The sequence below is a fragment of the Thermobia domestica genome, chromosome 5 (genome assembly GCF_964235325.1).
Source record: "Thermobia domestica chromosome 5, izTheDome1.hap1.1, whole genome shotgun sequence".
NCBI lineage: Eukaryota > Metazoa > Arthropoda > Insecta > Zygentoma > Lepismatidae > Thermobia > Thermobia domestica.
Genome location: NC_137458.1, coordinates 107,563,422 through 107,588,009, shown reverse-complemented (window position 1 = coordinate 107,588,009; position 24,588 = coordinate 107,563,422).

Sequence of the window (24,588 nt, the reverse complement as noted above, 5' to 3'; positions counted from 1 at the left end):
ATCGTAAAAAAAAAATGGTGGTTGCATGTCAAAACGGACTAACATCAGTTTTGACAAAATTGCCATAGATTGCCTTAAACCACTACGAAATGTGCCCACGTGACTACTTGTTTCATATAGATGCAAAGCAGTAAAATTTATTATAATAATTTCTTTTAGTTATACAATTTTTATTTGAGCTGTCTGAAAACAGATTGAAGTAACTACGTTTTCACCGATTTCTGATTTTAGGTAAGAGTATTCCACACCGAACCTTATGTCCCTACAAACTAAGTGTATAAACTGATCTCACGGTCACATGAAGCCTATTTCTCTATGCCAGCAGTTCGCGTCAGGTTGTCTCTGTTTCCTTCAAGTCTAATTTCCCGCAACACAGCAGCAATGTACTTAGTTCACTCTGGTTTCAGACAGCTCGTGTATGACAACCTAACAGTTAATTGCGAAAGCATGTCTACGTTTTTTTTTTTTAACAAAAGTACTATCAACTTCGGTACAGATAAACTACAAACGCTCCCCATAACTTCATCGGTAGCAGTTCACAAGAAAATATCAGATGTGATGAACAAGAATAAAATTTGGAACAGCTTCCCATTTTGAAACAGTCTGTATAGTTAAATGTAATTAAGATTAAGGCTACTTCACATAAAAGGAAAAAGTAAGACAATTAACACCATGGTAGCTATAGCTTAAGCAATATACATTTTGCAATGTTTGAACAGGTAAGACAGTTAACGTTTTTCAATAAGTCTTCAATACACATACTAAAGATCACCTCAAAATTCTAATAGACAAGTAGATTGATATTGAATAATACATTACTACGTATAGAGGACAGTGGCAGAACGGTCTAAATACTTTAAAGAAGCGCTAATTCATTTTAATAACTAAAATAACTTTATGGAGTTTTTAAATTACTTACTTGTTTCCGCATACTACTAAGAGATAAATTTAAATTTATTTCATAGTTTTTGTAGTGTGCGATAGTTTGTAAGTTGTATATATTTAAATTTGAAATATCCTCAATATATTTCATGACATCATTCATCTTATTTTTCGATAGCTTTCCTAGTTTCCTGTAAAAGTATAATGAGAAATTTATAAAACCATTCACTTATAAATAAAAAAGGTAATATGCTATTTCGTGTGAGCATTATATTAATTTAGAATCAATATAGGTACATTTTATGAACCACGGGTTCGGTTCCTGGCGAAAGCACATGTGGTTCGGATTCCATGTTAATCAGTAGGTTCAATTCTCATATAGCCTCGCTGCTGAACGGGATGCTAAACTAAAATCACCTTACATTTTATCAACGTATTTTTTAAACCTTATTCTATCTTTCTTTGCTTACGTATATATTTTAATAAGTCATTTAATTATTGAACATACTCCACAATATTATTAACGTTTAGCGGGGTAAAATGTCCAAAGAGGAGACCCACTCAAGTTGATTGGTCTGATTGAGTTGAACAAAATGATGAGTTAAAATGGTTATGAATGTTTTTGAGAAAATCGGGAGAAGAGAATATTTCCCTAAACCTAAAGATTGATGGTATCTGATAACCATTCCAGCTATTGAGGGTAAACTGATAATGAGAGATTATCTCATTAAGCTGTTCATTATAACAACAGAAGGACGAAGGTACATGGTATGAGTAATAAGAGTTTGATTAAGTGCGATCACACACGACACGATAAAATGCTAGAGCAACTGCTTTTTTTGCTTTAAAACGTATATTTAGCGGACTATCAGTAGCACATGTCCAGTTTCAGTGATACTGTTTCATCAGCAAGCAAAGGGCGTATTCTTGTACAGGTTTAAAAATGAAAGCTAATGATGGATTCTTTATGTTTTCGCTGTTGTTCAGTTAAAGATGAAAATTCAGAAGAAGATGTAGTAGGCGCTTCTTAGCTGAACGATTTGTAGCAGATTATAAGCATATATGTTTTTTCTTTAGTTTGATCACCGCTTAAGGTAAGAGTGGAAAGTTCATAGTGATATAAGAAAGATAATACTACCTTGCGACTTTAAACTTCATTAAAAATATTTTGTTACGGCACTTTAGAAAATAAGGTCACGAAAAGTTGAAAGAACCAAATGTCATTAGCTCATTTTTATAATGGAGATCTTGTTGGTTTATTGTTTTTAAAATCTTAATAAAGTTCATGGTAGAGAATATGCAATATGCATTTGCAGTGTGTAAAGCAGACTATTTATATCGGGGAGGGAAGAAAATAAGACTCAACAGAATACAGGGGTCCAAAGTTGAAATCATCCGAAATGAGAACATGACACCCCCCTCACATATAAGCGTGGTTATCTGACAACCGAAATGTACTACATATTTATTAAATTATGTACAATAGCTAAATTAACTATACATTGCCTAAGATACCAGTATATAACCTTTGATGTGTTTTAATATGGGATTGAAAATATTTTATATTACATATGTAGAATAAGAGATAACTACATATTCATACATTACTTTGTTGCGCATAGTATGACTCGTTTTCCAATTCATTCTGTCAACTAACTGAAGGATAATCGTATATTAAAATTAGAAATCTACAACGATTTTATTTAGTTTAACGTCCCAGGAATATGTCCTTTAGAAAAGAGACGGATGAATAACAATAGTGGGTGATTACGGAAGTAATTTTTGTGCCTTTCCACAGTTGTTCTACACAAAAAATACTTGAATTAAATACGCACTCACTAGCCACTAGTACAGCAGATTGGGGAAAAGTGAATTGTGGATATGTTTCATTTTACAATACAACTAGCAGATTAAAACTACATAACATTTGGGAACAAGTGAATTTTTTTAACATTCAAACTGTGTAACACTAAATTGAGATTTGAGGGAAAGAAGCATCCTCAGTCGAAATATTTCAGTAAGTTTCTATCGGAGGAGGGGGTCGAAATCAAATTCCCATCACTATAATTAAATATCATTATAATTCGCACGTATTACTACATCTGGCCATTTTTATTTTTTTTAAGAGTTCTTACATTGCAAATGAAACGAAGTAGGTTCTAAGTTAGCAATAGTCAATCAAAGAAATGTACATTAAAGAAAAGCAATATTATACATTTCCACTCTGCTCAATTGAGTAATAATAATAAATTATAGTTTACATTTATGCCGGGAGATAAGATATAATATGATATTGTTCATAAATTAACATTTCACAATTCGTATAAATATGGTTAGTATTTTCACAAACTATAATAAAATACGGAAAATAGAATAAGTTCTTTCACAGAAATTTATAGATAATGTTTGTAGATTTTTTTCACATGTTAAGTGTTTACAATTATTAACGTATTACTATTAATATAACAAAAGCGGATTATTTGATCTCACGTTAAAATTGTTGTATATGAATCATTCTCTAAAATAAATAAGATTTTCATGTTCATGGAAAGACTTACTAGACGCCCTGTATATACAGGATTGTCATATAGGTATCCGGTTCATGCTAGATTTAATTTACTCTAGTAATTTTTCAAACGAAACAAAGAAATTTCTAAGCAAAGCAAGTTATAATTAAAACTCTGTTTGTTCAAAGATTGTTTTGTGTGTGTGAAGGATTAACCAATTTTTTATTCTAGTTTTCTCTCGTGTATGAAACTTGTTCAAGATTCATATTTTTCATGCGCGTGTTTATTACAACCGGCAATTCGATTGTTTAAAACATGCCAAAGAGGGTTTACTGGTTATATGCAAGAAGTGTATTATCACATTTTCTGATAGTGATGTGACGTTCGCGAACGAGCCATCTTTTCTAAACGGCTCTTTCAGCTGAGCGGCTGCCAAAAACTCAGCAGTCCAGATCATAATTTTAATCCAGAACATACATACCCATTGATCAGTGAATACTAGAGTAAGGAGAAAACAGACTTAGCTTAACAACAGCAATTATACGTAATGTTTAGTAAACTTGAACATCACTTGCATTGGATTTCGTAACTGTTTACTGCATGGTAAACAGTTTCTAAAAAGTACTAAATCAGTAGGTATATACATTAATGAAGGGCTTTGATAAATTCATTGACGTTAAGAACCTTAAAAAGTTGAATGAAATTACTATATATATTTCTAAAGGCCAAAGTGATTTGCATATCATCTCCATGTTTAGTATTCAAATTAATTATTTTATTTATTTGCATTTGGAATCTACATTATAGAATTATACCAACCGTAGTCTTAGTCAAAGTTTTATCATTTTCTAATATGTTTCCACTGATGCAACTGATGCTGTGTTGCCAACAGAATTTTACCTAAATGGTTATATCTACGTTAATATGTGCCTATTTTTCACCGAAAGTTCCCTACTGGAAATTACTACTGAATATATGATCATGCATTACAAATGTCATTCAACTTCGCCACATAAAACTATGTAATATGTATCTGAACTCACTATAAATACTTCGTAGATGTTGATGTTACCTCTCCATTAAGTTTGGAAATTCAAAAATAAGCTTGCATTTCTCAAAGGGTTCTTTCCCAGTGCTACTCGGTTCTAATCTTGTGAAGAACGTACAAATAGTTATATTATTTTGGTTGGTGAGAGATAGTACTGATCAGCTACGCGAAATATTTTATATGTTCTTTCTTCTACATTGAATAGTGATTTTATTACTAAAACACATTTAGAATGTCTGGGTCCATTTCCTATCTTCTCTTTGTTTTAGTGTCATTCAACATAGAGAACATTCATGACGGTCAGCTGATATTCTACGGTAGTTTTCGTTTCTCAAGTTAGAATCATAATCGTTCGGAAGTGGAATCGGATTCTCAGATACAATTACAATTTGTCAAGATAGGCGAAGCACGGTGGCACTGATCAATTAGCGTAACCACTATGACAGTTAATTGTACTTTATTTTCACTTAAGCTCTTTTAATCCCTACGTTTCCTATCAATTTGCGAAATTCATCCTCTACGTCTTTACAGTTAGCATACATATCTACAATTGGCAACACTCAACTGATATCAAATTTCTTTTCCATCTTTCTACGCGATATATCAGACATTGCCAGTGCATATTCGCTAAATATGGTGACAGGTTGAATGGCTATATACCGTCTGATTCACCCAATAAATTTGGATTTAGTTTTGCTCACGAATATTATATTACCTCCAATAACGCTGTATTCACCAATATTCTTGGCGTAAAAACAAATTGCAGCTCTTCTATATTTTAACCTTACTGAGAAAATCATATTGTAGACTCTAATTTGAGAGTATGATAATAAATCAAGTGTGTGTTTCCAAATTTAGACAACATAAACTTTAAACTCGTTAATTCCATTAAGTATCGAATAGTAGCAATGGCTCGTGCTGTGATATGTAACAGCTATAAGTTCTATAGAAGTCTGCAAAGTCTATTTTTCGAAATTTGCGGAAAATGTTTGAGAACGATTTTCTCAAAAGCCCAATCCAAACTAATTTTACGTTAACAATGTGCTATGGAGTTTAGTTAGCTCGATTAATACCACGAATTAGTGTGACTAATCTTTGTAGTGAACTCATTACCTTTGTAAATCCAACCTCAAATTTGATAGTCAATAACTCAGGAATTAAAGGCCTCAATATCACAACACTTCATACAGTGGCGGCTGCAGAATTTTTTGAAAGGGAAGTCACATCGTCAGTGGCAATGAAATCGTAATTTCCTTCCCTTCCGTTAATACTAGGTTCCTCTTTTGATTTTTCATTTTGAGGAATATTCTTTAAATTCTGAGGTAAGATATAAATATTACGAAAAAAAGAGAAATTGGCGGACCCAATATGTAGTATCATTCATCCAGTACTTGTAATAGGTATAGAACTTCTGAAATTAATTTTTACTCAGTTGAAAAATTTCAAGGCATTCAATAAATGGAAGTAAGTTGTTGCCAACACCGTGCAACCGTTTTTTTTTTCAGTTTGGATTTCTCAATCGATTCTGTCAAACCCGTTCTGTCAAACACATATTAACATACATAGTTCACCCTAAGCATGATTCTGGACCAAATGTGGGACAATAATGGTTCGATGCATTGAGCGAACAATTATTTATTAGAATATAAACAGTATAGTTTGAAGTGGGTGTGAAAAACTAAATAATGGTTAAAACAAAAATAATTTTTGAGCATAGCAATTAAAGTATGCGTTTCAATTTCGATCATTTCTAAACCAAATGAGTAATTCATTCTGCAACTCTTTTTCAACACTAACTCGTAAACATACTATTTTACGTAGAATCTGAATCGTACGAGCTCTTGTTGGGAATTGAATCCTGATATCCCATACCAGAATTGCTTTCGTTAATCGTCTATCCATAAGGAAGATTCAAAATATGCATGTAATTCCCCACACCTAGCTGGGACAAAATTTACTGAACATTTTTGAGTGTTCTTCTCCTTAAAACTACTGTACATGATTTAACAATTGACTTGAAACCGTGCACTTCTGACGTTTGTGCATGTAAAAATAAATACGTTCGTGCTTACAGAAACGTAGCCAATTTTTTTTTAATTAAAATTTGAAATATATGTTTAGACATTTAACTATTTTCAGTTTTATAATGTTTTATAACAATTTACTTGAATTAGAGCTGCAATACTTATATATTTATCTAAGCTTAACAGGCATTATTCTAAACAGCATTTCAAAGGCAATTCAATTTAAAATGCAGATGAGAAATATTTAATCGTTTCTTAGATGTTTGCAGGAAAAGTACAGATATATCAGGTACTATTAAATTCCGAAATCGTGAAGTACATTAACAAAATGTTTTATTTTTCTCTACATAATAACTTGTTATCTAAAAGTAAGAAATAAATCATCCTTTGAAAACCTAGTGCGGATGTCTCTCGCCCTTGAAACAATGACTTGATAATCCTCCTCCTCACAAAAGAACTCCTCCACACTTACATTACGGCCCATCCTATTTCCTCTTTTGCACTCTACACAAAAAAAGCGAAAACGAAGTGTTAAAATGTATGCTTAAATTGTACCTAAGGTTTGATATTAAAAAAAGCTATTCAGCGGCAGCATCGGTCGCTAAAAAACAAGTAAAAGAACGTAAACACAGACTAACATCAAGCATTGTGGCTTAGACAATTGCTGTCATTCATGGACATCAATTTTTTGTTGCGAGCTCTACATTAAAATAAATAATATTTATGTTGTGCCGTTCGGCTTTCATATACAGAAAGAAATGCCCGAAACTATATATATTTTTCTTCCGATTAATTGGGAAGGCTGGTCCCTTTGTGATTACATTTTAAAAGTCGCCCTTGGCTATTTAGCTATACTAAGTTCGTAAATTTTATCAAAATAATATATATACCGGGTGTCTCAGATTTCTTTCCCTGATTACAAAGAACATAAAATATACACATTAACAAATACTCATACATATAAATATATAGCACGTATATCATGTAATATTCCAAACAGGTGTAACATTACATGTCTATAGCCCCATATACATAATAAGCATAGAGCATATCCCGATATTATTAATATATCCATTTCAGAGTATCTTGTTTGGAAAGCTAGTTGCATAAACGTAATACCTCAGATTGCATCCCCCAAATTACCGTCATGTCATGCATAATAACTTACTCTGGTCCTGTGGTCACACACATTTTGCATCATACATGCAGCGCTAATTAGTATCTGCACACACACACACACACACACACACACACACTTTAACAAAAATATAATTATCAAATAATATACATTACTGTGATATGCATTGCAACAGCACTTTCAAACTTTCGCCGAGATGATTACAGAAAAAAGATCCGCAGTTCCTTACTAGAGGGTAGCATTCCCAAAACTGATGCAACGTTCCCTTTTTGTACTGCCATAATGATGGGTTGTACTAGAGACGATATTTCTCTAACGCCTCCTAACGATAAATAAATGTGGTGACCGACTTCTTTTATAAAGTTAAGGGCTTCGTGACCCCATGAACCATCTGATTCGATAGCTATAGCGACAAAATGGTATTTGCCGAGTGAATGGCTATACGTCTTGCGTTTTTCTGTTCACGGCGAGCCACGTTAACAGCTTGTGCTGAGGAAGAATGTAAATTTGAAGTGGCGAAGGTGCCGGAAAAAGTAAAATCCCATAAAAGTGCTTTTCCTTTCTTCCACGGTATTAGGGTCATACCGCCTAGCCTCTTGCCGTCTGTACGACTGCATCCGAACGTTTCGCATGTAGAAGGAACGCCTGCTGAAATTAGTGCCCTCATGATAATGTCGTTAACGATGGAGTGGCGTGAATGTCTGCCTGAACTATTACAACACGAGAGTCCATGAAGGCCCTTCTTGTTTACGACACTTCTACAGGCAAGACGACTCTGTCGATCGTAAACATCTCTGTCGATCGCAAACATCTGTTCCCAAACGCAGTGCACTGGTAATTCGAAAGCTGTTAATGGAAAGATGTAATGCTAAAGAAGGTGACGGGATTGCATGGAGTAAATCACCTGCTTCTGGAGATGATGTAGCTAGGAGTCTGGGCTTATGTTCTGGGTTATCGGGTGACTGAAGTAGAGCTTAAAATGGTTATTTATAAGAGGATCCTCTCAAGAGGGTTGTAGTCCTCCCTTATCAAGATCAGGGGGATCTGACCCCACTATAGATGACCACTTAGCAATGCTATCGTTGACAACCGAATCCGATACTAGGTTAAGATCTTGTTGGAGAATGGTCTCGATCAATGGTTTAGCGCCATAGAATGAAGACAGAAAAGATGAAATAGCCAGATCTGTGGCGCGGCCAATGCCGAGACCTCCGTGGTTAACAAGGAAGGACGTCTGCAACCAAGAGTTATTGCTGAATGAACAATTCAGGACAGATTCTAGACCACTTTTCATTGTGTTGCCATAGCATTCCAGAAGATCACAATCCCGCGAAGAAATAGCACAGCAAAGAACGTTTAGCAGCCTTCTCGTGTAAAATGAGACAAGTAGTAGGTAAAAAGGCAGAGTGAGCTGAAATCAAGGAAAGACGTGTAAAGAATAATTCTAATTTGGAAATTCTGTCTTTTAATATTGTTCGTCTTGCCTCATTAGATAATGCTGCTCCTAATAAGCTGGCGTCATCTGTCGAAATTCTTTTAATCCCAGGCGCGGCTTCGTCAAACAGTTTGAAGAGATTATTATACTGCTCATTGGAGACTCTGAGAAAGCTGACCTCATATTTGGACGATTTAGTTTGTAATCCGATCTCCTTAGCCTATCTACGGATCATTTCTAATGTCTCTAGTACTATATCCTTGTCTCCAGTTATAGTCCCGTCATCCAAATACATATGTTCCGTTACGTTTTGATACTGTTAACGATCGATTGTAAAGTTAGTGCGATCAAACCAGGACCAAGAGGGTCGGCTTGTTGTACGCCACGCTGAGAGGATTATTTCATCTTCTAAGTACAAGTTGCTCTGTTGCGAGTAGCACTGATGGACGTATCGATAAATTGATGGAAAACGTGTTTGATCATAGAGTCATTATTCAACTCGTTAATTGCGTTTCTCAAGTCTATTTCCATAAATACCTTCTCCTGCTTGTGTGCAAAAGAGTAGTACATACGAGCAGCGTAGACTGCTTCTTCCGCTCTATGTGGGACGCGAACTCCAGGTTAGTGTTGGGATAGAAATGTGTCAGAGGTACTCTAATTCTATGGCAAATGATTTTTTCTGATAATCTCCTCCACACATTGCGTATTGCGATGGGACGAATGCAACCACTTTCCTTCCTCAAAGTTATTAGTGATGCTTCAAAGAAAATAGTTGTAATTTCTGTTGGCTCATCGCCGGAAATAATCAGGTGGAGAAAATCGCATATGGCGTTAGTCAGGTGGTCTTATTTTTGCAGTCTTGGGAGAGTAGGAGGTCCTTTAATATTGAAGAACGGAGACTGTCCATACCTCCTGATGGCCCGGAAGGAAAGGATTTAAGTTCCTTCGCATTACTCGTCAGCTGATACTCTAGGCGTTACAATACTGGGTTCAATGAAATCAGGAGGTTCAAAAGGGTGGCTGTGAATCGGATCTTTCTCTTTTAATACATATCCATTCGGAGAATCTATAGTATCTTCTGAGATGAGAAGCCGTACTGTGTTGCGGGCATCTCCATCTACTAATTTGTTTTCGACATTCTTAATATAAAAAGTTGATGGTCGTCGAGCTTTGAAGGATTTTTACTGTGGTTAGAAAGGGCTTCGCAACTATCAAAATAATTTTATTGTGGTTATATTTTATTGTGGGTAATAAATACTCTATATCTAGAATTTCATGTAACATATTCAAGTTTTCGAGAACATAAATATTGTTATTTTGTTTATTACATATCCCAGTGACGTACCGACAGCGGAATCGGATATTAGTTGCAGAAACATGCACTCAAACCAGAGGAAAGACCAATGTGTCCTCTGGTATCACGAGACACAGTCACCAAAGATAGTCTAGCGACAATTCCAAACAGCTGTAGACAACCACCATATATTAAAACCTGGCCTGGTTGTAGTGCGCAGAAAATTCAGACAGTGAGAAACGTTTTCGTGAGAAGTCTCAAATTAAACGTTAGATCCTCATATGAGTTGCAGATTCTTGAAACATCAGTGTACCGCATCCTACATAAACATCTTTTACATCTTTTCAGTGCGTACAAAGTCCAGATCATGCAGTCCCTACAACCAAAGAAATACAGTGTTCATTTTCACTTTGCTGTTGGCACGCTGTCTGGGATTGAGAAAGATGTGGACTATCTGAAAGTGTCCTATTCTCAGATGACGGACATTTTATTTGAAAGGTGCTGACAACCGACACAATAATAGAATGTGGATGTCTGAGAATTCCCACGCAGACCATTCGGGACCGTCAGAGACACCTCTACGGTGAACATATGATGCACAGTAAAACCAGATAACCTTTTTTCTTCACTGAAAAGACTGTAACAAACAATAGCTATCTTGATATGTTGCAGTTATTTATTATGCCACAAATTCACCATATTCCGCTCTTAATTTTCGAACAATATAGTGCGTCACCTCATTAGCGGTTAGATGTCCGTGCATATTCAGATACATTTCCAGGAAGATGGGTCGGGCATGATGACTCTATAAACTGGTCCCCGCGATCACCGAACATAATACCACTGGATTTCTTCCTTTGGGGCTATGTCAAGGACCTGATTGGCCAAAAACCAGTGAACGACGTCTCAATATTACAGCCATGATTTACTGAAGTCATAACATCCATCCCTCACATAATGTTGACCAACACATCGGTGGAATTGGAATATTTCCTGGATGTCCTTCGGGCAAAGAAAGGATGACACGTAGAAATGTATTATATACATAAAAACTTTAAAATTACATGCAAATCAAGATAAAACGTATTTGACTTGTATCATACTCTATGCCTCATGAATGTTTCTCATTACGGAAAAAAATATATTACATCCTACATATATTGTATGTGTGTTTTTTTTATAGAAATGTGATGAAGAACGATAGTTACATAAATACAAGATTCTAAACTGTAAGAAAAAGTAATATTAGGTGCATTACGTTACACAATGTTCTGACACAAAGGTTTTTTTGTTTATATTCTTTATATTCTAAGTCAATTGTATGTGTTGAAACAGTGCTTACTGTTTAATGAATTTCTTGACAATTCGCCTTTGATAGATAGGATCTGAGCACATAGTAAGAGCTGGTAGCCTGAATTTCCATTCTTCCCGTTTCCTGTTGATTGTTAACACTGTAGGGTTCTCTTGGTATTTCCTCCATGTTTTCAATATGATTACAACAGTTGCCGTAATGCATAAACATAAACATGCAAACCAAAATATTCTGCAAGTACAATAAAGAAAAGTGAATATATATATATATATATATATATATATATATATATATATACAGATGGTGTTCAGAAAAATGGAAACACCAGAACGAAATTGCAACTTACCAGATTAATATGGTGTCGGGCCACCTTTCGCCTTCAGAACAGCCTTGATGCGACGTGGCATGGAGGCATAGAGATCGTGAATGGTAGCAAGTGGAATTTTACACCATTCATCGTGCAGGGCATCGGCCAGTTCTGTGAGAGAGGATAGAGAAAGAAATCGTCGCCGGATTCGTGTTTCCAAGACGGACCACACGTGTTCAATTATGTTGAGATCTGGGGATTGGGCGGGCCAGAGGAGGTGTTGAACTTCATCCCGATGTTCCTCAAACCACGCTCCAACAACGCCAACTCTGTGAATGGGTGCATTATTATCCTGGAAGGTGGCGTCATTGTCCTGGAACAACATCCGGATCATAGGATGCAAGTGGTATCCTAAAATTTCGACATAATCGTTGGCAGTGATTCGTCCGCTAAGTGTGACCACAGGACCCAATGAAAACCATGATATTGCGGCCCACAGCGTCACCGAGCCGCCACCATGTTTCACAGTTGGGCGGAGACACTGCAGATCATAAACTTGTTTGGGCGTTATCCACACATAAACACGGCCCGTGGTTGGAGATAGGGTGAAGGATGACTCATCCGACCATATCACACGTTTCCAGTCCTCAATGGTCCAAGTTGCATGGTCGCGGCAGCATTTGCGGCGTGCGAAAGCGTTATGATCCCTGATGAGCAGTTGGGCCGTGCAACACGACCCCGTAAGTTTATGTCATGTAATTCGCGGCGGACTGTGATTGTCGAAACGGGATGGGGGAGGTGCTGATTGAGTTCCTCCGTCACTTGCTACGCAGTGGCACGACAGTTCTGCGTGACAATGCGCCTTAATACCCAGCGTGACCTGTCACTAATGATTTTCTTCCGCCCACTGTTCCGCTTCCCCGATGTGGTTTTCCCGTATGTTGTGTAGGCCGTCATCACCTTCGACACTGTCCCACGCGACACACCTAACACAATAGCCACTGCCGTCACACTCACTCCACATAACCGCGCACCAACAATTTGCCCTCTTTGAAAATCTGAGAGGTCCCCCATTTTACCTCCATTCTGAGAGGTCCCCAGTCTGCTGCAGCCACTGGACACTGCTGTTCCACTGCTCCTGACGTAGTATGGAGACCGACCTAACACACCACCACCGGCGGTCTGGCGCTGCGGTGTTGCCAACTACAGGTGTTTCCATTTTTCTGATCACCATCTGTATATATATATATATATATATATGGGTGATTCCACGAAAAAGGGAAATTTTCACTTGGAAAATTTTTGTTCCGTTGATGGTCGCCTATTTTGATAAAAATATCACATGCACTTACTACTACTAAGTACATGTTAATTAGGTGTTCAGCAGAGCTGAATCGTTATTGGTGTAGTAAATAGAAAATAATAAACTTTTCAGCACCTCCCACCCACGGAGTTGAGACCATAGGTCACGGAGTTGAGATTGGTTAACATGGAGTTGAAAATTGCTGTGGAGTTGAGAAACGTGATACATCTGGGTGATAAGTTTTGGTTTATAAGTGATTAAGCTTATAATTTACATAAAAATTGAAATAATTTACCAATAGTTTTTGTAAGTTAGAATTATTCTCCTTATGTTGAATAAAATTCTGAATATATATGTGTGTGAATATGTGACGTAAATAAGAAAAAAAGAAATACACATACACTTATCGAATATTGAAAAATTATAGCGCTTTCAATATGTTGACTATCATACGGAGAGGACAAACTTTTCACGTAAGCTTACGAAACAGATGAAGTAGTTACTAAACCTGTCTATTGTCTACTTCATTTGTTTTCTGAGCTTATGTAAACCGTCTGTCTTCTCTGTGTGATCAAGTCAACACGTCGAAAGTGCAATACTTTTTCAACATTTGGTAAGTGTATTTGTATATTTGGTATATATACAAGGTGTTTCAAAACAATACACACATCGTTTGGGAGCTGATTCCTGACACCAAGATAATACGAAAAGTATAGACAACTGGGTGCACAAATGCTTCCTTTCGGAGTTATAGGCTGCCGAAAACATGAAAAAAATGAACTTTAAAGGTCCATAGTTCCAAAACTATGAGACCTGCCGTAGTCGGGTCACGACTTCACTTAGGAACTAATATGTGCAATATCCAAAAATATGTTTCAGAATCCTGAGGTACTCACGAAGCAATTTTTATAGAGGGAGTTTGGCTACGGGCGTATAATCTGAAGTACTCACCAACTACTTCTATAAAAGTTGCTGTGGAAGTACCGCAAGATTCTGAAACATGGATATTTGGATAGCGCACATACTAATTCCTAAGTGAAGTCTGACCCGACTACGGTAGGTCCCGAAGTTTTATGCATGTTTTCGGCAGCCTATAACTGCGAAAGGAAGCATTTGTGCACCCAGATTGGTCTATACTTTTTATCTTATCTTGGTGTTAGGAATCACCTCCCAAACGTTGTCGGTATTGTTTTGAAACGCCCTGTATAATACACACTAAATGACAGTGTAAGGCACTCATCATTTCTGTTTTCTTTGAATAATTCGATGTTCTTTGTTAAGTAGCCCTCATTTTCCACTCCAATGAAGGAAATGTCTTGAGGAAACAGGGAAAGGCTGTTCTAGTCTACACAGAATGACAACTGCCAACGCTTTTTAAACGTCAGGTTTAGTAGGCCAGGAGAAATTCCTCCCGATCCGCGTCATAAAATTGACTGTCCGTATATTGCCCTCAGACTCTTCGACAATCCCTGAAAAGAAAACAATTAGATGCTCATAACATTGAGCCTTCAATAGGTTAAAAACAGATACCATCCATCTTGACTTGACTGAAGTTTTACCTCCGGCTACCTGACAGCCCCAAATCTGAACTTCCGCGAAACACTCCTTAAATGGGCTAGGATCTACCAGCCGGCCTTTGAGTGTGAATGACATGTGGTCAGCGTGTCGGCTCCTACGACCGTTACGATGGTCTGCGCGATCAGGTTTCAGTACATCTCTACTCAAATGAGTTTTTAAATTGCCTCACTGTGCGAAGTAAACACCATTAATTTTTGAGCTTCCACCGGGAAACAAACCCAGAACCACGCACGAAAGGCGAGCATACTAGTCACTAGACCATGAACGAGCTTTATTTCTATCAATATATTGAAAGAACAAATATTTGGAAGAGCATGAGCATAACAAATACTATAGGATTATCAACTCCGTGAACTTGTCTCAACACCGTGGATTCCTTACTTTTCAGATGGACATGGAGTTGAGAAAATCGAATATAATTTATCTTTACCGGCCCACTTTTTAACCAGTACATGTGAGTAATTGTGTACGAATTTTCTACGTTAAGGCGTAGGTTCCTCAAGGGAAAGAAGGTATATCCCATACAAATACATTCAGTAATAAATACCATGGTGTTGAGTATCAATTAATATACGCACCTGCTTTCCACGTACAAAAATATTTTTCCTATAGCTTTTAACACATGCACAAAACTTTTTCTGTTCTTCAGTCAAACATGTCTGCCTTGTCTTCTTGTGGGTGTTGCCAATGTGGACGACCATGCTATCTGTTGAGAGCAATGATATCTTTTTCTATTGCCATGGAGTTGAGACGAAATAGAGGTGACAGAAACGAAGCATAGTCAAGCTTTCGAAAATAATCATTATAAAGGTTTACTTTCCACAAAACCGAAACATTGAAGTGTTCTCTTCCATTTAATTACCATTAAATGATGTTTGATTTGCGACTTCAGTTGTAATTTATTGATTAAAATCAGTCAACTGTAGTCTGTGACAGCCCACGGTGTTAAGAAATTTGGTAATAATTAATTTTTTACGTATGTTTCGTGTTATATTTGCAAACTGTTATACATGGCATACCTTCTTTGTGACTGTTACTACCAAACAAAATAAAAATGAGGTGATTCTTTCTAGTAGTAGTTTGAAGAAATGCCCGTGACAGAAAATTTCCCTTTTTCGTGGAATCACCCATATATATATATATATATATATATATATATATATGATCAACTCTAGAAAGTTTATACAACTGTTCCCTAACAGGTAGTAAACCACAAATTATAAATTAAACAATATATCCAATGGCAGTTTGTGATATAACCATAGATCAAGGCACTTGATGATGATGTTTCGAAAGATGATTATGACAAGCTCAGGACGCCAATTCTGATTCTGAGATCACAATGATAACACAGAAACATCCACATTATTCAAATAAGAATGGTAATGGGCAAATATCATGATGTTATGAGAAGAGAGGAAGCAAAAAAAAAAATTATCAATTTCCATATCGGCAAGTGAATGGAAAAAGGTGATGACTGCCAAAATCTTAAAACAGGAGGAAGAAAACATAACGGAAAGAAGAAAAAGCAAAGGAGAAGTATATAACGGTCAATCCAAGCGTGTTGCTTTCTGGAGAACCTAGAATGAATATTTTAATCACAATTGTGGTAATAATTCAACTCTTTCTGTAAAAGAAATTTGCGTTGCATTAGAAAGACATTTGTAGCAACACTTGAGGAAGAGCAGAAAAGTGATTGTTGCGTTGCATACACTAGTTAACAAATTTAAACTTTTTGTTTGTTACATGAGAAAAATCACCTGATCTTAAAGGAACTTTTTGCGCTGAATTCGAATATGCACTCGGTTTCTCTCCATCACGTACAGTTTACCCGTAACAGAGGGATTTTCGGAAAATTCCCTCAAAAATTTCCCTTTTTCAGATATTTTATTCCCCTAGCTCCTGTCCCCTTACATATAGTAACATAGAAATTATACCTAAGCATACCTTAATTTATATTTAATAAACCCTAAAAGTTTCGTAAAAATCGCTTTGTTCTTTCTAGAGAAATAAATATATTTGTATGTATACTGTGTGCACTGTTTATTGCACCTGATAGTAATGCTTTCAGATCTCCTGAGTTGGGGTAAAACGATTTGCTTTATTACTACAAACACAGACATAAAAATGAATATTTACAATAGTCAACAACACACTTGTATTGCTCTCTGTAAATTAGAAACGTGTATAAAAATAGAATGTACTTCCAACGTAGGCTATATTTTTTTAAGCGTACAGTATATGTATATCTTAATACATATATATAAAATTCTCCAAGTTTTTTCGTTTTGTTCATGAAATGGTTATCAATATTTGTTATCAAATATTATGTTATGTTATCAAACATAATTTGTGCGTCGTGCTACGTCACTTTACTTTCATGGGCCAAAGGGAAACGGAGGTTCATGAAATTTGCTGTACCAATGGTGTGGAGAGAACTCACCAACCATCTGGATGATTGTTATTTTTGTCTCACAGTAGTTAAGGGACATTCTAAAAAAAGCATATACACAATAAGTTATCCCAACGTTAAATCCGCAATTAGACCTATTCCGCACGGGGATGAACTTCCACTTCCCGAGCCCCGTACCAACTGGGAAGAGATATGGCCAAAAGACTCTGATGATGATCATGACCTTGATGAACCATCGACATCAACATGCACATCCAAGGATCCAACGTTCATCCCTGACTGTGTTCGCGAGCCACATTTCATCCGGCAATGTGAACTTAATGACCTAGTCCGTGATTTGCACCTGACAAAACAAGAGGCGGAACTTCTGGGATCAAGGCTCCAGCAGTGGAACTTATTGGATGCAGAAACGAACATATCAGTGTACAGGAAAAGGCATGTTCAGTTTTCAAGCTATTTCTCAATGCAAGATAATGTGTGCGTATGTACGGATATAAATGGGTTGATGGCGGAGCTAGGAATTCCTTACGTTCCAGAAGAATGGAGGTTATTTATAGACGCGTCAAAGGTCAGCCTTAAAGCTGTCCTTTTACATAATGGAAATAAAAAAAAAACCTTCTATACTACTTGCGCACTCAGTGAAGATTAAGGAATCCTATGACACCGTGTCAACTTTGCTAAATCTTATAAATTACAAGGACCATTGTTGGCAAATATGTTGTGATCTCAAGGTAGTTGGTATTTTATTAGGACTACAGTGCGGTTACACGAAGTACCAATGTTTTTTATGTTTATGGGATAGCCGAGCTGATGACAAACATTATGAAGTGAAGGAATGGGAACCTAGAGTGAATTACGTACCTGGAGAATGCAACGTCAAATACGCTCCTTTGGTAGATCCTAATAAGATATTACTACCGCCACTTCATATCAAGTTAGGACTTATGAAAAACTTTGTCAAAGCCATGGACACATCTGGTGAAGGTTTCAAGTATTTGCGAGATAAGTTCCCTAACCTGTGTGATGCTAAGATTTCAGCGGGAGTGTTTATTGGTCCCCAAATTAGGAAATTAATGCTTGATGATAGCTTTGACAGCAAGTTAAACAGTGCTGAGCTAGCTGCCTGGACAGCATTTAAGTGTGTTGTGCGCAACTTTCTGGGCAATAACAAAGCTGAGAGTTACACAGAAATCGTACAGGATATGATACAGAAATACAAAGAGTTGGGTTGTAGGATTTCTTTAAAAATCCACTTATTGCACTCCCACCTCAGCTTCTTTCCTGCTAACCTAGGTGCTCTCAGCGACGAACAAGGGGAAAGATTCCACCAAGATATAATGGCAATGGCGAAAAGGTACCAGGGACGATAGGATCCTTCAATGATGGGGGACTGTTGTTGGGGTCTTGTTAGAGAATGCAACATTTCTTACAAAAGAAGGGAGTAGTGTACGTTTTTGTAACCCAATGGAAGTTTCATATATTGTGATAGTTTTGATTGTCTTTTCATGACCTTTTGGTACATTTGTATTATTGTTTATTGTAAATTGTCACACTTGTAAAGTATATTGTATTATATTTTATATATGTGTTTGTGGTAATAAAGCAAAACGTTTTACCTCAACTTAAGAGATCTGAAAGCATTACTATAAGGTGCAATAAACAGTACACACAGTATACATACAAACATATTTATTTCTCTAGAAAGAATAAAGCGATTATTACGAAACTTGGAGGGTTTGTTAAATATGAATCAAAGTATACTTAGGTATAATTTCTATGTTAGTATATGCAAGGGGACAAGATCTTGGGGTGTAAAATAAACGAAAAGGGAAATTTTTGATGGATTTTCCCGAAAATCCCTCTGTTAGGGAAAATCGTACGTGATGGAGAAAAACCGAGTGCATATTCGAATTCAGCGCAAAAAGTTCCTTTAAGAACAGGTATATCCTTTTATGTAACAAAACCTTTGTTAACTAGTGATATTTACAGTGGTTTCATTTAAAGCTTTCGTCAGTTCATTTCCTTTCCTACGAAGATACAAATTAATACATTGTTGAAGAAATGAATAAATATTGTTCACGTTTTCAAACCAGATTATTCAAATATTAATGGTGATAAACGCATGTTGAATCAGCTTCTTTGTGTTTGAAATAATTTTATATTTACGATATTTTTTGTGAAAATGCAACTTACGTAATTTCATTTGGTGCTTTGCTAGAAACAAATAGTGTAATTTTGTTCGAAATTATAATTTAATCTATATATTTGTGTTATCATATAGTCAATTACCATATATCCATGATCAAACATATTCTTGACATGAAGATTCAAATTTCGATGACTGACTGCGGGTTTGTAAGTGGCTGACTTTTAGAATGTAATGACTGAGTACTAGTATTTTTCGATATTTATGAAAAAAATAGAAATATTGTTAGAACTATAAATACATTATAAAACAGATTCATTTCATTGTAAATTAAACTAAATAATAAATAATGTAAATCTCATAAAGTTATCCTGTTTTGTTCAAAATATAAATTCAAAATTTAAATATGAACTTCGAATTTGAGTTACGAGGTTGAGTGCTGGCACATTAGCCCTATTGAAATGATTTAACATAATAGTTTAAATCTCTTAGAGTTCCTCCAGAGCTGCTACTAATTGCTTAAATAATACTCACTGAGATATTTGACTTCATGGAGAAATTTAACGAATATATTAAACGTTTCTGTAACTAATGTTCTGTAATTTTAATTTGCAATTAGTTTATTTTATTAAATGGTTGCTTAGATTACTTAGGTATTGCATAATTTTATAGTGTGGAAAATTGATTGTATGTTTCAGACAATTACTTGGTAATTTCAACAAAGAATGGTACTTTCTCTTAAGTAATGTGATCTTTTGAAATAATTGCGTATGCTAGAATCCATATTTTCCTGTTAGCATAAAAAATACGTTTTTTATTATTTTATAATTACATTAACAAATATCATATATCTGTAAACTATGTAATTTCTTACATGTGTAGTATTTCGTTCACAGAATTTGTCTACTATTTTGTGTTTATTCCCCACATTTTTATTTTGTTTCGAAAATGATATATTTCGTACAGGGCACAAAGAATTATAACAGATCCCGTGATTTTTTAAAGTGCTCACATATCATATAGATCATTAAAGTTAAATATAAAAAGCCTTATTTGAAATTTCTTTGAATTGGATTATTAAATTCAAACCAATCATACCTGTCTCCTATAGTACGTTTCTTCCTAAATATTTCAGGAATACCGTGTATTGAGGTTTCTTCTAAAAACTGCATTGTAAATTTCAGCATCTTCCGAATCTATGCTTAATACTGTCGAAAGCTGGATTATTCCTTCTGATTACCAAAATTCTCTCTTGATTTTCAAATTCTATAAGGAGGACAATGTGAAAAAGAAATATTTATTAAATGGGAAAATTTTCACTTTCATAATTACAACACATTATTATTATTAAATTAAATCGTAAAGATATACGAAGCGCATTCAGAAAGTTAATTTCCCAAGCATCCTATAGCTAGGAAACCGTATGTTAGGCACAGTGACTGCGTGCACATGAGCGAGTAAAGTCCTAGCATGGCGCATGAGCCAGCGGAACTTCCCGAGTGCTCTCAGTAGCTTCGTGGCAGTGGTTGAAGATGGACTTCCCTTTTCTAGCTCTCGACACGTGTGGAGCGATAGCGAGTAGCGATAACGTTTAGATAGCACAGGACATAGCGCCAATTGAAACCCATTGCTAGCTGTGCCAGGTCTGTGAGCCTAATGTCATGACGAAGCTGAGGTGCGTTGCTGGTGTATAAAATTTGCAAAGGACGCCAAAATGTGCATGATGAATAACGTAAGCAACCTACGTTTCATTCCCTGTTATGATCCGGTATAGAAACTCTTCTCCCTCATCCTGGTATCGTTCAAAAATGTGAATGCTGGTACCAGGAGTCTTCCTTTGCGATCTGGATTTAGTTGCTTCGGAACTTTATCACTGCTCGCACTTCACACGCGACGGGAGCTGGGATAAGGGCACACATCTTCAACCACTTCCACGACGCTACTGGAAGCACCAGGGAAGTTCCGTTGGCGGATCCGTTATGATAGAACCTTACTTTCTCACGTGCACAAAGTCGCTTCACACCACATATGTTTCCTAGCTTTGGGACCCGTGGTAAAGTTATGTTTTGGATTCGATTCATATATATATTGAATTCTTACACAGGTTTTGGTCACCTAATTCGTAAAAATGAAAAGATAAATTTCTAAAGCTAATTGACATTCTCTATTGCCTACTCACTTCGTTTACTATCGGATTTTATCTAAAGAAATAAACATTGCTTTTGTACAATATAAAATACAAACTTCATAGTAAATACATAACATCTTCCTCTCAATTAAATAAATACTTATATTTTCTTTGGTATAATAGATATGGATTCCTCTTAGTAGAGTCCACTTCGACCATTTAGCACTTGGAACACGTTTGAAAATCCCTCCTGCAGCTGATGTAGTTTGAATCCTACGTCAAACTGTTGATTTACCTACCATATACGTTGTAGATTCAATGCAGAAAACAGATACTGAGCTCCGAAATAATCTCCAGAACGACATAAATTATAATTGATTTATACAGTTATACTTCCTATACCTTTAAGCCATACAATAAATAAAAGAGTGAAAAAAGAATAACAGATGACTATTGCTCGTGTGCAAAATTATAATAACATTAATAATAGCACTCTTTGTACAAGAACAGAAATCGTGAGAGGTACATGAAGATCTCACTAGCAGTATTGCTTTTTGACTAGTTAATATAGTTTAAATGACAGTTTTCCACATGCACTAATACGAGGAACCTTCGTAAGCCTTCTAAGCAACTCTGTAGAAACAGAATGATACAGTCCAATATTTAAGATGTAATAAATACCCTTTAGATATAAGAAACGGTCCATGTTTTTAAACAAACACTCTACGGTACATATTTCGTATCAGAAGAAATAGAAGTACAATTAATTTAATGCATTTTCTTGATGGTCTCTTTAATGCATGAGCACATTTTCATTACATCCTGTTATTTAACCTAAAAAAATTCCTACGTTTATTCACAACGAAAATATATATATATCTGAGTTATAGATAAATATATTAATGGAAGTAAAATACATTAATTGAAAATTATGTCTCAAAAATAAAACGATATTACTATTTTCTCATTGTCACAAAATATATGACAAGAAATGTAATTGAATTCGTTACCATTGCTGTATGTGAATATCAGCGTAATAACTAGAGGTTTACATTACCCGTGCGCCCCCTTAATCTTTTGGGTCATAAGTAGGGGACAATTGGATGAAACATGGTGCACAATGAAACAACTTGGTTTATTCAATCCTTACCGGAAGCAGACATTTAAAACTCAGAACATATTAATGCTGCAGTGGTAGTGAGAATTACGTTATAGCTTGCAAATGACTGCTAACTGTGGCTTCAGAGTTTCATACTATTTGTGAAATTGTTTCATGGGATGTAATATCTTGTACAGTATCCTTGATGGAATACTGAGCTACTTGAAATATTAGTAGTATATATAGAATACTTAGATATAAACTAAAAGTCACAGCACTGTTTTAAAAGAAAACAGTTGCGTGAAAATTTCGTATCGCTTAGCAAGGTTTATTAATTTAGAAATTATTTCTTTTAGCTAGAGAGGCGTGGAACTAAACCTTTGATTTCAGATCTAGTAAAAAGTTTCATTGTGTCACATTTTGATTGTATCATTGTGGACTTTTATTAAAATATCTCTGCTAAATAATAATATTAATACTCAATTTTATATTTGGACTCAAAACCGAATCCAATGATTTGTTTTTCGTTTGTGATCGTTTGTTTTGAAGAAAATTGTCTGTTTCGAAAAGCAAACGGAGATGTTTACAAAACAAAGTTGGGGACCAACTTCACACTGCCTTTCACTTTCAAGTTTCGACTCGAAACCAGAACCAATAATTTATTTCTCGTCTGTTATTGATTGTTTCGAGAAAAAAATATTGTTTGTTTCAAAAAGCATAAAGAAATATTTACAAAATAACCCCATTACATGAACGTCGCCAACACCTAGTGGCCCATTTGCCAGTAAATGTCGATCGTCGATATAGCGATGTCTCGAAGGATAGCCGCTAATGTGCCACTCGCGACATGGTTCCATCTAGAGTTTGGATGTTATAGTTGCCACCAGGTAACAGCGAGGACTGCATATTTGTCCGCACTCCTTCGTTTCGTCGCGAAGAATCGCGAAGAGACCAACACGAATTATCGCCAGTCATGTGCATGCGGTTTTTAGCGTATATTTTTTTCTTGAGGAATGGTTCCTAAAGTGACCTCCGGAGTCAGGAGTAACCCCTACCTCTACATTATGAAGTGAAAAATCTTGAGATGAGTGCGGATAAGTCTATGAATTTAGACAACTGTCACGGATCATTAGAAAATAAATATGGGAGAACTACCAAATAAAGTAAAACTACGTGCGATATTCTGTTACAAAATTACGTGGCGATCGCATTTTATCTGATCCCAGACTGTTTTCCTCGAATATACACAGTTAAAGGAGCACTCTGATTAGCCAGATTGAAAAGGCCTCAAAGATTTATCCCTCTACAAGTGAGGTCTTTTTCATCTCCTCTGTGGTGAAGTCAGAAAAACACGAGTCTAGTAATCATTAGGTTAATACCATTTTAGTGTTTTCTAGACTCACCTTAATGTAAGCAAATCCTCTTATAGGCGATTTTACCTATTTTGGGGAGCAATTTTGTGCTTCACTGGCGTTTCCTAGCGCTTCAGTCGGTGATTGACGGAGGGTGGTACAATTTTAAAATAGGAAATGGGGCCACAATTTTTCGGCATGGGGACATTTGCGGAACAACTTTAGCTGGCCCCCTAATTTTAAATTTCGACTTGAAACTGACCCAATTGTTTGTGAAAAAGAAATAGTCTGTTTCAGAAAATGTACGGAGATATTTACAAAACAAAGTTTGGGGCAACTTCACACTGGCTTAACCACTTTTAAATTTCGACTCGAAATCGAAGTCCATTGTTTGTTTCGTTTGTTAATAATTCTTCTGTACAAAAAAAGATGTTTGCTTCGAAAACGGTATGGAGTTGTATACAAAATAATGTTGGGATATGGCCAAAAATCTCCCTCCTCTTACAAATTTCGATTTAAAACCAAAATCAATCGTTTGATACGAATTTATTGTTGATTATTTTCAAGAAAGAATAGATATTTCTGGAAAAACATAAAGTGTGTTTACAAACGAAATGAGTTA